This window comes from Mustela putorius, unplaced genomic scaffold (assembly GCF_011764305.1).
Source record: "Mustela putorius furo isolate JIRA1106 unplaced genomic scaffold, ASM1176430v1.1 tig00003901_pilon_pilon_pilon, whole genome shotgun sequence".
Taxonomy (NCBI): Eukaryota; Metazoa; Chordata; class Mammalia; order Carnivora; family Mustelidae; genus Mustela; species Mustela putorius.
Window position 1 is genome coordinate 6,335,715 of NW_025422049.1, and position 21,431 is coordinate 6,357,145.

Here is a 21,431-nt window from a genome sequence, read left to right on the forward strand (position 1 = left end):
TAAATAACATTAAAATAAACATTAAATTCTATATCATATCAAAACTAAAACATTTGGTATTACAAATATTTTATTGGGGAAATAAAAAGACAATAGACATGAAGATTATATTCATCATATAGAACTGTGAATAAAAAGTTGTATTCATAATATATAAAGAATGCCTACAATTCAATATTTAAAAGACACATCTTTAATTTAAAAGTAAGTGATAAATCTCATTAGAAACATGATAGAAGATATAACAAGAGCACAATAAAACATGAATGTGCTAATAAGCATCAGTAGTCATTTGGAATTTACAATTTTTTTTTTTACTTCTTATTTTTTTACTGTGTTATGTTAGTTACCATATAGTACATCATTAGTTTTTGATGTAGTGTTCTGTGACTCGTTGTTCGTATGTAACAACTAGTGGTCCATGCAATCCATGCCCTCCTTAATACCCACCACCCGGCTCACCCATTCCCTTACCCCAATCCCTTCTAAAACCCTCAGTTTGTTTCCTGGAGTCCACAGTCTCTCATTGTTCATCTCCCACTTCATTTTTCCCTTCCTTCTCCTAATCTCCATGTAATTCCTTATGTTCCACAGTAAGTAAAACCATATGGTAATTGACTTTCTCTGCTTGACTTATTTCACTTAACATAATCTCCTTCAGTCCCATCCATGCTGATGCAAAAGTTGGGTATTCTTCCTTTCTGATGGCTGAGTGATATTTCATTGTGTATATGGACCACATCTTCTTTATCCATTCATCAGCTGGAGGGTATCTCTACTCCTTTCACAGTTTAGCTCTTTAGACATCGCTGCTATGAATACTGGGGAGCATACGGCTCTTCTTTTCAAATTAAACCACAAAAAGACATCACTTTACACTCATTGTAATAGCTAACATTAAAATTAAGGACAAATTCAAGTTAGGGTACAGATGTCAAATACCTTAAAGCCTTATACAAAATGGTATAAATCTTGTTTTCAAGATTTATATGAACACCAGCAATGTATAAGGCTCGATCCCAGTAGCCTGAGATCATGACCTGAGCCGAAGGCAGAGGCTTTAACCCACTGAGCCACCCAGGTGCCCTGTAATTTTTTATTTAATATTTGAAATTAGAAAAATTAAAATCATGGTCTCCCAATACAAGTTTTGCTTAAAAATTGTGAGAAAATATTGTGAACACAAAAATGGAATTATAACAAAGCATGTGAACTGAGGAACAGTGCATAACCAATTCTGTTTCATAGTAAATGCCATAGGAAAATAAAATCAGTCATATTATGGGAGAAAACAAGTGTTGAAAAAGGCACAAAAGTGCTGAAAAGTCTGACATGGATACCCAATATCTAAAGATATTTAGATATACATGATATTTAAATATAACATTTATTTATATCTGGATATACTCAGGTATTTAGAGACACCATATGTAAATATATGTATATACATGACAGGTCATTGAAAATAACAATGAGGTGGTATAACTTCAGAGAGAAAATATGTTACTCCTGATATTTAGCTAAAAGTTCAATTATTCAGAAAAAAAATTGAATAATGAAAAAATCTAGAGCACAATATTATGTGATTACACTACTAAAAGTATTAAGAGTTTTGAGGAGAGAAAGCTGATGCTGCAATTGAATAATCAAAGACTTCCTGTAAAAAAAACAAAAAGGTAATGAAGTCATCATATAATAAGAAATTAGAAAGGTGAAGATGATCATAAATTATGGAAAACCTTGGAACCAGGGACAAGACAGAAATGTCTTGACACAAAGAACAGTGTGAAAAGAAAATATGGATAGGAAATTAATGCTAAAAATTTTGCTGAAGAAAACTGTAGTGATAATGCTGCATAAAGTGCAGTAGGCTGGAGAGAAAAGTAGTTCTTATACCAATGCTATGCACTACCATCACTTGTAATTTTTATTTGAATACACAGTCCTAAGCTTTCCAGCAAATATTCTTAATTAGTAAGTTCAGTGCAAGTGAATGGCTCCAAGTGTATAAAAAGAACCCTGGCCAAATCCATCAAAATCTTTGAGGAGAACACAGGCAGTAATCTCTCCTACCTCAGCCACAGCAACTTCTCACTAGACACATCGCCAAAGGCAACAGAAACAAAAGCAAAAACGAACTGCTGGGACTTCACCAAGATAAAAAGCTTTTGCACAGCAAAGGAAACAGTCAACAAAACCAAAAAACAACCAACAGAATGGGAGAACATATTTACAAATGATATTTCAGATAAAAAGTTTTTATCCAAAATCTATAAAGAATTTATGAAACTGAACACCCAAAGAACAAATAATCCAATCAAGAAATGAGCAGAAGACATGAACTGACATTTCTGCAAAAGAAGACATCCAGATGGCCAATAGACACATGAAAAAGTGCTCCACATCACTCAGCATCAGGGGAATACAAATCAAAACCACAGTGAGATATCATCTCACACCAGTCAGAATGGCTAAAATTAACAAGTCAGGAAATGACAGATGTTGGTGAGGATCTGGAGAAAGGGGAGCCCTCCTACCCTGTTGGTGGGAATGTAAACTGAAAACAGTATGGAGGTTCCTCAGAAAGTTGAAAACAGAACTATCCTGCAACCCAGCAATTGCACTACTGGGTGTTTACCCCAAAGATACAAATGTAGTGATCTGAAAGTCACCTGCACTGCAACGTTTATTAAAGCAAAGTCCACAATAGCCAAACTATGGAAAGACCCCTGACACCCATCAACAGATGAATGGATAAAGAAGATGTGTATATATACAATGAGATATTACACAGCCATCAAGAAAAAAAGAAATCTTTCCATTTGCAATGACATAAATGAAACTAGAGGGTATAATGTCAAGCAAAGTAAGTCAATTGGAGAAAGACAATTATCATATAATCTCACTGATATACGTAATTTGAGAAACAAGGCAAAGGATCATAGGGGAAGAGGATCATAGGGGAAAAATAAAACAAGACAAAACCAGAGAGGGAGACAAAACATGAGAGACTCTTAATCTCAGGAAACAAACTGAGGGTTGCTGGAACAGGGTGGGTGGGGATGAAGGGGGCAAGGGGATGGATATCGGGGAGGGTATGTGCTATGGGAAGTGCTGTGAATTGTATAAGACTGATGAATCATAGACCTGTACCCTGAAACAAATAATACATTATATGTTAATAATATAAATAAACAAACAAATAAACAAAATCTTTTAAAAAAAGAAAAAAAAAAGAACCCTGGCCAATTTTGTTAAAAATGGCATGAATATGAAATTTTGATAAACACTGTCTTAGCATATACAGGACACCAAGAATGGGATTCAGGACAGAATTGTATCAATTGTATCAATACTGCAATTATGGTTTTATGAATTTTTTATTACCACAAGGGTCCATAGGCTTTATCAGGTTATTGAAGCACTGAAAAAGATGTCACCAATCACTGTTGTAAACACTGTTCCCTTAGACTCAAAAATGACTTCCAATTTCACTCCAATCCTGCAAGACAGAAAAAGTCTGAACAAACTGAAAATCAATGCCTCTTCTAGGATCCTTCAGAAAACTGAGGTTCCAGGACAAACTTACATCCCCAAATTGTATGAAAAACTCTATGCCCATAAATTTCATAACAGATTAACAAATTCCAGGAAAGACCTATACCACTTGAAATGCACACATTGAAAGGGTAGCTGGGTAGCTCTGTCATTAAGTGTCTCTGCCTTTGGCTCAAGTCATGATCCTCAGATTCTGGGATGGAGCTCTGCATCAGGCTCTCTGCCACTCCCCCTGCTTCTGTTCCCTCTCCCACTGTGTTTCTCTTGGTCATATGAATAAATAAAATCTTAAAAAAAAAAAAAGTACACATGAAGAAATACAGAGTCTGCATAAGTCTTTTTCTATTTATAAACATCGTATCAATAAATAATAACCTTCCAAAAAAAGAAAGTCATAGGCCTAGATTGTTTCAATGGTAGAGTTTACCAAAATGTAATGAAGAAATGATACCAATTCTCTACAAAAGCAGAGGGAACATTTCCTGGCTCATTCTATGAAGTCTGCATTACCTCATTATCAAAACCAGACTAAAGGCATCACAAGAAAGGAAAACCACCAAGCAATATGTCTCATAAACAATGGTGCAAAAAATCTCAAATATTAACAAAACAAATCCAAAAACATTTAAAATGAATTTTCTACCACAAACAATGGAGATTTATTGAGGTTATACCAGGTTGCTTCAGCATTTGGGAAGTGATCAATGTAATACACCGTATCAGTAAGTTAAAGATGAATTTCAGATAGAATTAGGGGTAAAGGAGAAACAGACTATTTCTCAAATTATTCAAAAGAAACACGAATATTGAAGAATAGAGTCAAAGAAAATCAGTTTCAGATGTGATGTTTTTGAGGGAAAATATTTTACATATTTTTTATCTTGCAGCTTTAGTTCTAACAACTCAATTACTAAGGAAAAATAAAGTACCATATTTAAATAACTATAAACATCAATTTTGAGTGGTTTAGAATTTACTTTTCAAAGACTAAATGCTAAAATTCACACAATTGTATTTCCTAGTTTACTTGTTCTTGTAGATAGTAAATTGAATGCAAAGTGTCTGCTGATTCTAAAAATGGATTAATAAATTTGTTCTCCAGTGCATGGTTTTTTTTGTTCATGTAAAACACATCTTTACACACACAAATACGTACGTTTTAGGTAGAGAATATGCTGAAAGGAATCATGAACAAGTGATAATATTGTAATAGCAGTTTTCTGAGATGTTACTGACTGTAATATGTATGTATGAATTTTCCTTGATCTTTTAGGTAATAATTTAAAATATATATGATATTATATAATATATAATACTTGAGATAAGAACATAAAAATAACTCAAAATCTACAAAAGAATTTTTTCCTTTCTACTTCAACAATTATTAAGAATATTCCTCAATTTCTAGAGCACCTGGGGGGCTCAGTCAGTTTAGCATCTGCCTTTGACCCAGGTCATGATCCCAGGGTCCTACGATAGAGCCCATGCCAAGCTCCCTGCTTCACACTCTGCCTCTGTGGCTCCCCCAACACCTCCCACTGACTGTGCTCTCTTCTTCTCTCCCTCTCAAATAAAGAAATAAATAAAAATTTTTTAAAGAGGAAGAGGAGTCAAGATGGCGGAGAAGTAGCAGGCTAAGACTACTTCAGCTAGCCGGAGATCAGCTAGATAGCTTATCTAAAGATTGCAAACACCTGAAAATCCATCGGCAGATCGAAGAGAAGAACAACAGCAATTCTGGAAACAGAAAAACAACCACTTTCTGAAAGGTAGGACCAGCGGAGAAGTGAATCCAAAGCGACGAGAAGCTAGACCCCGGGGGGAGGGGCCGGCTCCCGGCAAGCGGCGGAGCAACGGAGCACAAAATCAGGACATTTAAAAGTCTGTTCCGCTGAGGGACATCGCTCCAGAGGCTAAACCAGGCAGAAGCCCACGCGGGGTCAGCGTAGCCTCAGGTCCCGCAGGGTCACAGAAGGATCGGGGGTGTCTGAGTGTCGCAGAGCTTGCGGGTATTGGAACAGGAAAGCCGGCTACAGAGACAGAGCCGACAGTAAGCTCACAGCTCGGTGTTACCTTGAACCGGTGGCAGGCTCGATGAGCTCGGAGCACGGCCGGAGGGGCTGGGCGCTGTTCTCTAAGGGCGCACTGAGGAGTGGGGCCCCGGGCTCTCGGCTCCTCCGGGCGGGAAACCAGGAGGCCGCCATTTGTATTCCCGTCCTCCGGAACTCTACAGAAAGCGCTCAGGGAACAAAAGCTCCTGAAAGCAAACCGGAGCGGATTACTCACCGCGGACCCTGATAAGGGCGGTGCAATTCCGCCTGGGGCAAAGACACTTCAGAGTCACTACACCAGGCCCCTCCCCCAGAAGATCAACAAGAAATCCAGCCAAGACCAAGTTCACCTACCAAGGAGTGCGGTTTCAATACCAAGGAGAGCAGCAGAATTCCAGAGGAGGAGAAAGCAAAGCACGGAACTCATGGCTTTTTCCCTGTGATATTTTTTAGTCTTGCAGTTAATTTAATTTTTTTCTTTTTCATTTTTTGTATTTTTTCTCGCCTTCTGGTAAAATGTTTTTTTTTAACTTTTACCTTTTTCTTTTTTAACGTTTTTTATCTAGTTTATCTAATATATATATATATTTTCTTTTTTATATTTTACTTATTTGTTTTCTTTTTTTAAATTCTTTTCTTTTCTTTTTTTTGCTTTCTTCCTTTTTGAACTACTTTTTATCCCCTTTCTCCCCCCTCACGATTTGGGATCTCTTCTAATTTGGTTAAAGCATATTTTCCTGGGGTTGTTGCCACCCTTTTAGTATTTTCCTTGCTCCTTCATATACTCTTATCTGGACAAAATGACAAGACAGAAAAATTCAACACAAAAAAAAAGAACAAGAGGCAGTACCGAAGGCTAGGGACCTAAACAATACAGACATTGGTAATATGTCAAATATAGAGTTCAGAATGACAATTCTCAAGGTTCTAGCCGGGCTCGAAAAAGGCATGGAAGATATTAGAGAAACCCTCTCGAGAGATATAAAAGCCCTTTCTGGTGAAATAAAAGAACTAAAATCTAACCAAGTTGAAATCAAAAAAGCTATTAATGAGGTGCAATCAAAAATGGAGGCTGTCACTGCTAGGATAAATGAGGCAGAAGAAAGAATTAGTGATATAGAAGACCAAATGACAGAGAATAAAGAAGCTGAGCAAAAGAGGGACAAACAGCTACTGGACCACGAGGGAAGAATTCGAGAGATAAGTGACACCATAAGACGAAACAACATTAGAATAATTGGGATTCCAGAAGAAGAAGAAAGAGAGAGGGGAGCAGAAGGTATACTGGAGAGAATTAATGAGGAGAATTTCCCCAATATGGCAAAGGGAACAAACATCAAAATTCAGGAGGTTCACAGAACGCCCCTCAAAATCAATAAGAATAGGCCCACAACCCATCACCTAATAGTAAAATTTACAAGTCTCAGTGAAAAGAGAAAATCCTGAAAGCAGCCCGGGAAAAGAAGTCTGTAACATACAATGGTAAAAATATTAGATTGGCAGCTGACTTATCCACAGAGACCTGGCAGGCCAGAAAGAGCTGGCATGATATTTTCAGAGCACTAAATGAGAAAAACATGCAGCCAAGAATACTATATCCAGCTAGGCTATCATTGAAAATAGAAGGAGAGATTAAAAGCTTCCAGGACAAACAAAAACTGAAAGAATTTGCAAACACCAAACCAGCTCTACAGGAAATATTGAAAGGGGTCCTCTAAGCAAGGAGAGAGCCTACAAGTGGTAGATCAGAATGGAACAGAGACCATATACAGTAACAGTCACCTTACAGGCAATACAATGGCACTAAATTCATATCTCTCAATAGTTGCCCTGAATGTTAATGGGCTAAATGCCCCTGTCAAAAGACACAGGGTATCAGAATGGATAAAAAAACAAAACCCATCTATATGTTGCCTCCAAGAAACTCATTTTTAGCCCGAAGACACCTCCAGATTTAAAGCGAGGGGGTGGAAAAGAATTTACCATGCTAATGGACACCAGAAGAAAGCAGGAGTGGCAATCCTTATATCAGATCAATTAGATTTTAAGCCAAAGACTATAATAAGAGATGAGGAAGGACACTATATCATACTCAAAGGGTCTGTCCAACAAGAAGATCTAACAATTTTAAATATCTATGCCCCCAACATGGGAGCAGCCAACTATATAAACCAATTAATAACAAAATCAAAGAAACACATCAATAATAATACAATAATAGTAGGGGACTTTAACACTCCCCTCACTGAAATGGACAGATCACCCAAGCAAAAGATCAGCAAGGAAATAAAGGCCTTAAACGACACACTGGACCAGATGGACATCACAGATATATTCAGAATATTTCATCCCAAAGCAACAGAATACACAATGCTCTAAAGCTAGAACTCAACCACAAAAGGAAGTTTGAAAAGAACCCAAATACATGGAGACTAAACAGCATCCTTCTAAAGAATGAATGGGTCAACCGGGAAATTAAAGAAGAATTGAAAAAAATCATGGAAACAAATGATAATGAAAATACAATGGTTCAAAATCTGTGGGACACAACAAAGGCAGTCCTGAGAGGAAAATATATAGCGGTTCAAGCCTTTCTCAAGAAACAAGAAAGGTCTCAGGTACACAACCTAACCCTACACCTAAAAGAGCTGGAGAAAGAACAAGAAAGAAACCCTAAGCCCGGCAGGAGAAGAGAAATCATAAAGATCAGAGAAGAAATCAATGAAATAGAAACCAAAAAAACAATAGAACAAATCAACGAAACCAGGAGCTGGTTCTTTGAAAGAATTAATAAAATTGATAAACCCCTGGCCCGACTTATCAAAAAGAAATGAGAAAGGACCCAAATAAATAAAATCATGAATGAAAGAGGAGAGATCCCAACTAACACCAAAGAAATACAAACTATTATAAGAACATACTATGAGCAACTCTACGCCAATAAATTTGACAATCTGGAAGAAATGGATGCATTCCTAGAAACATATAAACTACCACAACTGAACCAGGAAGAAATAGAAAGCCTGAACAGACCCATAACCAGTAAGGAGATTGAAACAGTCATTAAAAACCTCCAAACAAACAAAAGCCCAGGGCCAGACGGCTCCCCGGGGGAACTCTACCAAACATTTAAAGAAGAACTAATTCCTATTCTCCTGAAACTGTTCCAAAAAATAGAAATGGAAGGAAAACTTCCAAACTCATTTTATGAGGCCAGCATCACCTTGATCCCAAAACCAGACAAGGGACCCATCAAAAAACAGACCTATAGACCAATATCCTTGATGAACACAGATGCGAAAATACTCAACAAAATATTAGCCAATAGGATTCAACAGTACATTAAAAGGATTATTCACCACGACCAAGTGGGATTTATTCCAGGGCTACAAGGTTGGTTCAACATCCGCAAATCAGTCAGTGTGATACAACACATCAATAAAAGAAAGAACAAGAACCATATGATACTCTCAATAGATGCTGAAAAAGCATTTGACAAAGTACAGCATCCCTTCCTGATCAAAACTCTTCAAAGTGTAGGGATAGAGGGCACATACCTCAATATCATCAAAGCCATCTATGAAAAACCCACCACAAATATCATTCTCAATGGAGAAAAACTGAAAGCTTTTCCGCTAAGGTCAGGAACACGGCAGGGATGTGTCCATTATCACCACTGCTATTCAACATAGTACTAGAGGTCCTAGCCTCAGCAATCAGATAACAAAAGGAAATTAAAGGCATCCAAATCGGCAAAGGAGAAGTCAATTATCACTCTTCGGAGATGATATGATACTATATGTGGAAAACCCAAAAGACTTCACTCCAAAACTGCTAGAACTTATACAGGAATTCAGTAAAGTGTCGGGATATAAAATCAATGCACAGAAATCAGTTGCATTTCTCTACACCAACAGCAAGACAGAAGAAAGAGAAATTAAGGAGTCAATCCCATTTATAATTGCACCCAAAACCATAAGATACCTAGGAATAAACCTAACCAAAGAGGCACAGAATCTATACTCAGAAAACTATAAAGTACTCATGAAAGAAATTGAGGAAGACACAAAGAAATGGAAAAATGTTCCATGCTCCTGGATTGGAAGAATAAATATTGTGAAAATGTCTATGCTACCTAAAGCAATCTACACATTTAATGCAATTCCTATCAAAGTACCATCCATCTTTTTCAAAGAAATGGAACAAATAATCCTAAAATTTATATGGAACCAGAAAAGACCTCAAATAGACAAAGGGATATTGAAAAAGAAAGCCAACGTTGGTGGCATCACAATTCCAGACTTCAAGCACTATTACAAAGCTGTCATCATCAAGACAGCATGGTACTGGCACAAAAACAGACACATAGATCAATGGAACAGAATAGAGAGCCCAGAAATAGACCCTCAACTCTACAGTCAACTAATCTTCGACAAAGCAGGAAAGAATGTCCAATGGAAAAAAGACAGCCTCTTCAACAAATGGTGCTGGGAAAATTGGATAGCCACATGCAGAAAAATGAAATTGGACCATTTCCTTACACCACACACAAAAATAGACTCAAAATGGATGAAGGACCTCAATGTGCAAAAGGAATCCATCAAAATCCTTGAGGAGAACACAGGCAGCAACCTCTTCGACCTCAGCTGCAGCAACATCTTCCTAGGAACAACGCCAAAGGCAAGGGAAGCAAGGGCAAAAATGAACTATTGGGATTTCATCAAGATCAAAAGCTTTTGCACAGCAAAGGAAACAGTTAACAAAATCAAAAGACAACTGACAGAATGGGAGAAGGTATTTGTAAACGACATATCAGATAAAGGACTTGTGTCCAGAATCTATAAAAAACTTAGCAAACTCAACACCCAAAGAACAAATAATCCAATCAAGAAATGGGCAGAGGACATGAACAGACATTTCTGCAAAGAAGACATCCAGATGGCCAACAGACACATGAAAAAGTGTTCCATATCACTCGGCATCAGGGAAATACAAATCAAAACCACAATGAGATATCCCCTCACACCAGTCAGAATGGCTAAAATCAACAAGTCGGGAAATGACAGATGCTGGCGAGGATGCGGAGAAAGGGGAGCCCTCCTACATTGTTGGTGGGAATGCAAGCTGGTGCAGCCACTCTGGAAAACAGCATGGAGGTTCCTCAAAATGTTGAATATAGAACTGCCCTATGACCCAGCAATTGCACTATTGGGTATGTACCCTAAAGATACAAACGTAGTGATCCAAAGGGGCACGTGCACCCGAATGTTTATAGCAGCGATGTCCACAATAGCCAAACTATGGAAAGAACCTAGATGTCCATCAACAGATGAATGGATCAAGAAGTTGTGGTATATATACACAATGGAATACTATGCAGCCATCAAAAGAAATGAAATCTTGCCATTTGCGACAACATGGATGGAACTAGAGCGTATCATGCTTTGCGAAATAAGTCAAGCAGAGAAAGACAACTATCATATGATCTCCCTGATATGAGGTATTGGTGATGCAACATGGGGGCTTAAGTGGGTAGGAAAAGAATAAATGAAACAAGATGGGATTGGGAGGGAGACAAACCATAAGTGACTCTTAATCTCACAAAACAAACTGAGGGTTGCTGGGGGAAGGGGGTTTGGGAGAAGGGGGTGGGATTATGGACATTGGGGAGGGAATGTGCTTTGGTGAGTGCTGTGAAGTGTATAAACCTGGTGATTCACAGACCTGTACCCCTGGGGATAAAAATATATGTTTATAAAAAATAAAAAAATTTTAAAAAAAAGAAAAAAAATAAAAGAACCATTTGGAGGCCTTAACTGTATCTGAGAAAATACCAAAATACAATTGTCATTAGATTGACATAATAAATCAAAACTAAAATACAAAAAAAAATTTTAAAGAATATTCCTCAATTTTTTTTCACCTGATATTCTTCTTTAGTTGAAATATTTAAAAATGAATACCAGGCATCCTGTGACTTTAACACGTGTATACTTTAGAATGTAGCTTCTCTTTTTTTTCCTTAACATTACCTTAATCACAAGCATTTTCATAAGTCTAAGTATTTTTTTTTAAAGATTTTATTTATTTATTTGACAGAGAGAAATCACAAGTAGGCAGAGAGGCAGAGAGGAGGAAGCAGGCTCCCTGCTGAGCAGAGAGCCCGATGCGGGACTGGATCCCAGGACCCTGAGATCATGACCCGAGCCGAAGGCAGCGGCTTAACCACTGTGCCACCCAGTCGCCCTAAGTCTAAGTATTTTTAAGTCTGTATTTTAGTTGCTATATAATATTTCATGCCATTAAGCACCTTTCTTTATTGTATCATTTTTCTATTGTGGGGCACTTGATGTGCTTAAAAAGCTTTAGCTTTACTGAAAAAATAAAAAAGACCACAAAGAACAGTATTCAATGTAAATCTTTATTCCTAGGAGCCAGGGAGAGATGTGGGTAAATTACTAGTGTACAGGTGTTATTTAAGGCATGACACAGAATTACAATGTGCTTTCCATAAAGGTGCCGATTTACATTCCTTTGGCAGTGTGTGAGAAAAAATGCCCATGTGCAAAACCTAAAATGTATTTTGATCAACTCTTTAATATATATGAGTCCCATTCCAACTTTTTATCAGGATGTTATCTTAGAGCGATGTACCCCATTTGATCAGAACAAAGTAATCAGAATCTTTATAAATGATATGTCTTGCTTTATACATCTGAGAAAGAGTCAAATACAAAGAAAGAAAAATTCAACTAATAATTGTTAAAAAAATCAATATTGAGCACTGATGATATCAGCAAGAAAAAAGAATAGAGAGACCTAGAACCTCCTTCCCTAGAAAGACACACCCAATCAACAATGATAAATGGATAAATTATTTGTGAGAAATCCAGAAACCTGTTGAGAGGCTCCTGCACCTGGGGGTTGGCGAGAAATCGGTCACACTGAAGTCCTTAGGAAAACCTAAGAGGTCCTCTTGCTATATTCCCACACCCTCCCCAACAACTCCATATGAATGTAATCGGCAAGAAGACCTCAACTCTAAGCTCCGCCCTGGGGACTGAAGGAAAGGAGTGGAACTTATGTTGAATTTTTGGGGGGCTGCTCCATGGACTGGTTTCTGTCTTGCCTAAATCTGAGCACTGACAGGAAAAAATTCCGTATTGCGAGCCAATGACAATACAGATATCACTTTGGTCCAACACACAAGCACTTGCCATAGTTCCTCTCTCAGGCTCAATACAGAGTGACCAGGTGTCAAAGTACAAATGCTTACATCTCTCTAGGGAGGAAAAATGCAAAACCCCGTGTTCCAACTTCCAACATATTGGTGGTGGGCTGCAGGGCTGCTTAAGGGAAGGGCTTGGCTTACCGATCTCCTGAGGCTGATTGGACAGGCATTCTATAGATGCCTGAGGGCCAAGGAGAACAAACGTTCAGTTTTGGACTACTGCACAATCACCAGCCAGAGCCCCTCCCGGCACTTCAGCCTGTCTCTCCGCCACTGGTTAGTACCTGAGAAGAAAAGTAAGACTTATCTGCTGACTATGGACTGGCTTTGGTCTCGCGAGTCTGAGAACATAGATAGCACCTGGCATCCTCTCTAGATGCCTGGGAGCCAATGACAACAAACACAAGGTAAGGGCATGCTGCTACCCCAGAAATCAGGAAGTACAGAGGAGTGGGTGTGAAGTGGAATCTCGTTTTGGTTTTGATTTGCAGTTTTGATAACTAATGTTATGTACATCTTTTAAGGTGTGTATTGTACATCTGTATGTCTATGGAGAAATATCCATCCTTCTGAGGGTTAAGAGGAAGAGTCTGTTCCATTCCTTCTTTCAAGCTTCTGTTTTCGATCTTTGGTGTAACTTGGCCTCTATGAACACCACTCCAGTCACAGCCTTCAAGGATATATGGTGTTATTTCTTTTTTTTTTTTTTTTAAGATTTTATTTATTTATTTGACAGAGAGAGATCACAAGTAGACGGAGAGGCAGGCAGAAAGAGAGATAGAGGGAAGCAGGATCCCTGCTGAGCAGAGAGCCCGATGCGGGACTCGATCCCAGGACCCTGAGATCATGACCTGAGCCAAAGGCAGCGGCTCAACCCACTGAGCCACCCAGGCACCCCTATGGTGTTATTTCTATATGAATGCGAGTCCAAATTTCTCGTATTTATAAGAACACTAGTCACATGACCTCATCATAACGAATTACATCTGCGATGATCCTTTTTCCGAAGGAGACCATATTCTGAGAGACCACAAGCAAGGTCTACAACATAGGAATTCTAGGGAAGAAGAGTAAAATTCAACCCATAACACTTGTTTTGTTTATCTCTTCAGATATTTCATATATCCTTGAGACATTTTTGGGAAGTTTTTGTGTTTCTATAAATTTTTCAATTTCATCAAATTTATTTAATTTGTTGGAATAGAGTTGTTCGTGCAATTCCCTTCTATTTCTTTTAATCTTGTCTTATCAGTAGTAATATCCCCTTTCTCATTACTGAATTTAATAATTTGAGTCCTTTCTTTATTCTTGGTCAGTCGAGCTAAAGGGTTATCCATTTTATCATTTTCCTGATGTCTTACAATATGAGGTTAGGCTGTGATATGTGTTATTTCTTCTTTTTTTAAAGTAGGGATTTATAACTAAGCACTGTATTAACTGCATCCCTTAAATTTTGGTATGTTGTGTCTTCATTATCTTATATTCCAAAGTATATTTCATTTTCCATATAAGTACTTCTTTGACCCTTTGGTTATTTAAGAGTATGTTATTTAATTTCTATTATTTCTGAATTTTGCAAGTTTGTTGTTAATTTCTAAATTCATACTATTGTGATAAGAAATTCTATGTTTCCAAACTCTTTAAATCTTCTAAAACGTGTTCTATGGGCAAGCATATGGTTTAACTTGGAGAATGTTCCATGTATAGTTGGAAAGAATGCGTATTCTGCTACTTTTTAGGGAAATGTTCCTTAGGTGTCTCCTGGTCCTACTTTCTGCATATTGTTGCTCAACTTTTCTATTTCCTTATTATTTTCTGCCTAGTTGTTCTATCCTCAGCTTTTTCATATACATGCCAAGTAATTTTTTAATGAAACCAGAAATGGCATATTAAAAGAAAAACCCTAGAGATTCCAAATGAATTTACCATATACTGCATGGTATTCACTCCCCTCTACTAGGCAGTTAATTTAGAGGTAATGATTGATTTAAAGCAGACAGGATCCATGGGAGTCAATGTTGGGCTATAGGTTTGGTAAATCTCAGTTTACAACTAGTTTATTATATGCCTATCTGGTAGTTCATCAGAAATAACAAAATTTTTTTAAAAGATTTTATTTATTTATTTGACAGAGAGAGAGAGAGAGATATCACAAGTAGGCAGAGAAGCAGGCAGAGAGAGAGGAGGAAGCAGGCTCCCCACTGAGCAGAGAGCCCGATGCTGGCTGGGCTCAATCCCAGGACCCTGAGATCATGACTTGAGCTGAAGGCAGAGGCTTAAAATTTTCAACATTATAAGAATTTAGAACTTCTGCATTTCACCTGTCTTTTAATTTGCCTTTTAGCCTTCTAGCTTGCATAGGTTCAGAATATAACCAATGTTTTCAGAAAACTACAGGCACCTACGGCCCCTAAAGTCTCCTGTCATTCCACTGCTTAAGATTCCCAAGAGATCCTCTGGCTTCCAATTTCTTCTCAACTTTTTATTTCTTAACATCTTCCCTAATTTGAAATTCACAACTGCTCTTAGGGGGAAAATGAATGAATGACTGTAGATCTTCAGCATACCTTTACATGTTTCCACCTTGTACAGAATCTTACTCCCTGTTCTCTGATGCATTAAATAGATGATGAAAAAAAATTTACTGGGCATTTCCACTAGACACAAAGCATTTCATATGATACATAAGTAGACATTAATTGGAAGGAGTTTCCATTAGGGATTCAAATTAATTATGACATCAAATTCATTAATAGGTAAAGAATTATTCATTTTCCATGTCCTCCTGTTTCAGTTTTTAACATGCATTTTCAAAAAGACTTTCTCCTTTCATCTATTAAAAAAATTTATTCTCATAAAGTTCTTCAAATTACCCCATTAACAACTTTATAATAACCCATAGGATCTGAAGTAATGCCCCTTTTTAATTCCACATAGTTATTTCTGCCCTTCCTTAGTTTTTATTGGTTGTGAAAGAGTAAAAAAACAAACCAACCAACAAAAAAAAACCCTAAAACATACCATAAATGATCCAAAGTTTGGCTTTATTTATAATCTATTTTAAACATGCTTTATATTTTAGTATGTCTCCCTTTATTTTGATCATTCCCTTCTACTGCCATTAAGTCAAATTTAATATTGTGTTTTTCAATCTTCATTATCATTTTTGTCATTTCATTCTAAATGTACAGTGAAATATGTGTTAAAATCTCCCTTTAGTTCTATTAGCTTTTGCTGTGTATATTTTGAGATTTCATTAGGTTTATACAGAGTTACAATTTGTATATATTCCTGGCAAGTTGAGAGGCTCTCCTTATGAAATAACTCTCTTTATCTCAAATAATGCTTCTATTTTATCTTCAAATTTTGTCATATGAGTATAGCTAGAACAGTTTCCTTTTTCCTGGCATTTGCATAATCATCCTTTTACATAACTTGCTCTATAACCTACATATATCATTTTATTTTAAAGAATGTCTCTAGAGGCATTCTGGGCCCAGGTCGTTGTATCAGGGTCCTGGGATCGAGCCCCACATCAGTCTCTTTGCTCAGGAGGGAGCCTGCTTCCCCCCTCTCTCTCTGCCTGCCTCTTTGCCTACTTGTGATCGATCTCTCTGTCAAATAAAAAAGTAAAACCTTAAAAAAAAATAATATCTCTAGAGACACCTGTGTTTCACAGTTGGTTAGGCACCAGACTCTTGGTTTTGGCTCGGGTCATGATTTCTGGGTTGTGGTTTTGAGCCCTGTGCTGGGTACCATGCTCAGGGCAGTGTCTGCTTGGATTCTCTCTCCCTCTCCTTCTACCCCTCCCTGCCATCTAAAATAAATAAACAAATGTTGAACTAAATAAATAAATCTTTAAATAAATAAATAAAATAAAACATGTCTCTGGGATGCCTGGTTGGCTCATTCAATGGAGCATGGGACTCCTGATCTTGGGGCTATGGCTTTGAGCCCCATATTGACTATAGAGATTGCTGCAAAATAAAACCTTTACAAAAATTTTTAAATTTAAAAAAATGAAAAGTGTCTATAGTTTTTTAATCAGGCTTTCCTTATCATTAATTAGGAAATTACGTTCACTTATATATAATGGAATAAATGATATACTTGGCTTAAAATCTAATGTATGTAACATGCTTGTTCTTGGTCCCACTTGCAGAGAACACAATGCAGGGCTCAATCCCAGGACCCTGAGACCATGAACTTGAGCTGAAGGCAGAGGCTTAACTCACTGAGCCACCCAGGTGCCCCTGAGTATTTTATTTTTATATGTATTCAAGTAAACATAAATGTTATCGGGGCGCCTGGGTGGCTCAGTGGGTTAAAGCCTCTGCCTTCGGTTCAGGTCATGGTCCCAGGGTTCTGGGATCGAGCCCCACATCGGGCTCTGTGCTCAGCAGGGAGCCTGCTTCTTCCAATATCTCTCTCTGCCTGCCTCTCTGCCTACTTGTGATCTCTGTCTGTCAAATAAATAAATAAAAATCTTTTTTAAAAATCATTAAAAAAACATAAATGTTATCAATGATGTTCTATAGTTTTATATTGACAACATTCATTTAGGTTTGTCTCTTTCCATTTTCCATCTATAAGCACACTTAGGAATAAGTTTCCATCAGCCAAAGTAATACTTTTTAAATGTAGTACAGGTCTGCTGATGATGAATTCTTTCATTGTGCTTTTTAAAAAATGAATTCAGTTCATCTTAATATTTGAAGGATAAGTTTGATATATTACAGAATTTTAAATTTCCATTTGTTTCATTTTTACTTTAAGATATTCACTGCATTCTTACTCCTTTTTAGGCAGGGTTGAGAAGTAAGATGCCAGTTATATTGTTGTTCTTAATGATAGTCTGTAACTCTTTTCTTGAGCTTCTTTGAAGATTTTCTCCTTGTTGGTTCACTTTCATCAGTTTTACTACAGAGTGCTTTGGTTTAAATTTCTTTGTATTTATCCTTCCTTCACTTTATAGTTCTTCTTATGTTTATGGATTGAGGTCCTTTGAGAGTTTCAGAAAATAGTCATCAATCATTGTTCATATATTCCTTCTGTTTCATTATCTTTATTGTGTTCTTATGAAACTGATTAAACTGGCAAGAAAATACAGTGAAAGAAATATATTTCATTCGTAATAGAAATTATACCTTAGCTATGCCAGGTATAGAAGAACTCTTGATTTTTGTTTCTCAGTGAAAATTATCTATTCATTCTAATAATGTGCATGTTGATTCTGTAAGAGTTCCTATAAATAAATCAACATGTTATCTACATAAAATGAAAATACATTTTCTTTTCTTCTAATCCAGGTATTCCTTATTTATTTTTCTCATCATAATATTTGTGGCAAGATTACATGACTATGTTAAACAGTGATGGCAATAAAAAGCATTTTTGCCTTACATCTGATCTTAAAGGGAATGTATATATTTTTTAAATGTTATTTTATTTATTTTTTTGACAGGCAGAGATCACAAGCAGGCAGAGAGGCAGGCAGAGAGAGAGAGAGGAGGAAGCAGGTTCCATGCTGAGCAGAAAGCCCGATGTGGGGCTCAATCCCCAGACCCTGGGATCTTGACCTGAGCCGAAGACAGAGGCTTTAACCCCCTAAGACACCCAGGTGCCCCAAAGGGAATGTATATTATTACTCCTCCGTTAAAAATGATGATTTGCCTTAAGCTTTCAGTAGAAAATCTTTAGCAAATAATGTTCTCATCAATTCATATTTTAATTCAGATTTTAATAGTAAACATTTCTTGAACTTTCTAAAAAGTTTTATCTACTTATAAAGAGAAAATGTGTAATATTTATGCCTTAATAAAAATATGAATTATACTGTTAATTTTTATAATTAAATTACCTTTATGTTACTGGGATAAGATTGTAGCAAATTAAATAACCAGATATCAGAAAAACAAACTAAATTTGTGTGCGTGTGTAATCAATCCAGATAGAGAGAGTAAAAAGACATGGATAATCCATGCAACCTCATCCATTTTCTGAGAACTTAAAAATATAATTTAAAGGACATCTGGATGGCTCAGTTGGTTGAGCAACTGTCTTTGGCTCAGCTCATGATCCCAAGGTCCTGGGATCAAATCTAGCATCAGGATCCTTGCTCAGCGGGCAGCCTGTTTCTGCCTCTGCCTGCTGCTCTCCCTGCTTTTGATCCCTGTCTCAAATAAATAAAATCTTAAAAAAATAAAAAATAAGGGGTGCCTGGGTGTCTCAGTGAGTTAAGGCCTCTGCCTTGAGCTCAGGTCATGATCCCAGAGTCCTGGGATCGAGCCCCACATGGGGCTCTCTGCTCAGCGGGGAGCCTGCTTCCTCTTCTCTCTCTCTGCCTGCCTCTCTGCCTACTTGTGATCTCTCCGTCAAGTAAATGAATAAAATCTTTAAAAAAATTTTTTTTAATTAAAAAAAAATAAAAATATAATTTAACTCTTGTTTTCCCACTACATTCAATCAACTAAAAATGTATATGCTACTGTTTTATGGAGCATTCCACAGATTGCTATATTAACTTTCAGAGAGCTACCTGAACATCATTTTCAGACTTTTTCTACTAGAGATGGAATTGTCAGATAAATGTGCACTTTAGCTAGTTGTTAGAAAAATAATGTTCCTGTAGCATTCAGGAGTAGTATTGAGAGCTGGGGATATGTATATCCTAAAACAGGGAAGGTTATGTTAGTTGAATTCAGGTTTATACTTCAAAATGTTTGCCTTCTAAAAATAACACCAGCAAAGTATTTCCTTTGTATTAAGAAGGACATTTCTGGTATTTATTTCTTCTCTTCATATCTTTCTTTAATTCTGTCAATCACTCTGCATCTCAATGCTCCATCATACCTTAGATTATTTTTAAGAAATAAAGATTTTGCAAAGTTAACACTGTGCCCTTCAGGTATTACAAACTATGAATTTCCAGCAGAAAAAATCATGAATGGTTCTGCAATCTGACTCCTGAAGCCCATCTATTATAGTACATCAAATTATAGCTAGCTCACGTCAAAAACATTTCTAAGCCTTCTACTAACTGAATGAAACAAGAATACCACTTTAATCATGCAGATGTAATAACAATGCTAAGGAGAAACAAATGAAAGCATGAAGAAAAAATCCCATACATTTAATAAGATAGCCATCAGAACAGATTAATTCAGACTTCCTAATGTACATGAAGCACAACAGGCAGCCACCTACCATAGAATAAATTAAGAGTAATTCCAAGAACTTGTCTGCTTCCAAATTTAAAATTATGTTGCTTAAAATACTTAATCTTGGACTGCATGATGGCCCCGGACCCCTGGTTCTCCACATACGATTCTACCTGCCAAATTGCACAAGAGATTGCCGAGAAAATCCAACAGCAAAATCAGTATGAAAGAAATGGTGAAAATACAATCAGGCTTACCGTGACCATCAGAACTTTGTTGCAGAATCAGAAGGACAAGATCACCCTTTTGAAGGACCTGTTGCTAAGAGCTGTGTCAACACATCAGATCTCCAGCTTGAAGGAGACTGAAGACAGAACCTGCTGGATGAACTTGTAACTTGAGAGAGACTACTTGTGGCATCCTTTAAGAACGAGGGTGCAGAACCAGATCTCATCAGGTCCAGCCTGATGCCTGGAGGGGCTAAGCAAGGAATTCCCAACCCTTGGCTCTTTGAGGAGCTAGAAGAGACCAGAGGTTTGGGTTCTGATGAACTCTGGCAACAGCAGCAGAAAATTATCCAAGAACAGGATGCAGGCCTGGATGCCCTATCCTCTATCATCAGTCGGCAGAAACAGATGGGGAAGGAAATTGGGAATGAACTGGATGAACAAAATGAAGTAATTGATGACCTTGCCAACCTGGTGAAGAACACAGACGGGAAGCTCCGCACGGAGACCAGGTGCGTGACTATGGTGGACAGAAAATCAGCATCTTGCAGGATGATCATGGTGATTTTGCTACTGCTAGTGGCGATCGTGGTCATGGCCGTCTGGCCCACCAACTAGTGGCAGTAAGGGGCCCACCAGCTGTGATGCCTGCCAGCACCGCAGAGAAGCCCAGCACCCAGGTGGTACCTAAACCCGCTCTCAATAAACACCCCCAAAGCTCTCAAAAAAAAAAATTCCTTACTCTTAAGGTTATTCCTTTCAGTTAAGACACTGACTTCCCAAAAAGGCTCAATTAAGGAGATGTATTTTTGCTTTGTGGGATGGATCAACCAGTTTGTACAGATATGTTCCTCAGGTGAGCTATCTGTTACTACTTGAATGTTGAAGCCCTATTCAGTAAAATTTGGAATTGAAATATAAAAATTCCTTTTATGGGGTGCCTGGGTGGCTCAGTGGGTTAAAGCCTCTGCCTTCAGCTAAGGTCATGATACCAGGGTCCTGGGATCGAGCCCAACGTCGGGCTCTCTGCTCAGCGGGGAGCCTGCTTCCTCCTCTCTCACTCTCTGCCTGCCTCTCTGCCTACTTGTGATCTGTCAAATAAATAAATAAATAAAATCTTTAAAAAAAAATTCCTTTTATGTGCTGCTTCAACCCTTCTTTCCTCTGTGTCACATTCAGGATTCTTAGGTTCAGCCTATAAGGG

The 21,431-nt window shown here is 37.6% G+C and overlaps 1 pseudogene; it reads left to right on the forward strand.

Moving 5' to 3' along the window:
• Positions 1 to 20,134: 20,134 nt before the first annotated feature.
• Positions 20,135 to 20,932, forward strand: LOC101676442 (annotated as a pseudogene).
• The last annotated feature ends 499 nt before the right edge of the window (positions 20,933 to 21,431 follow it).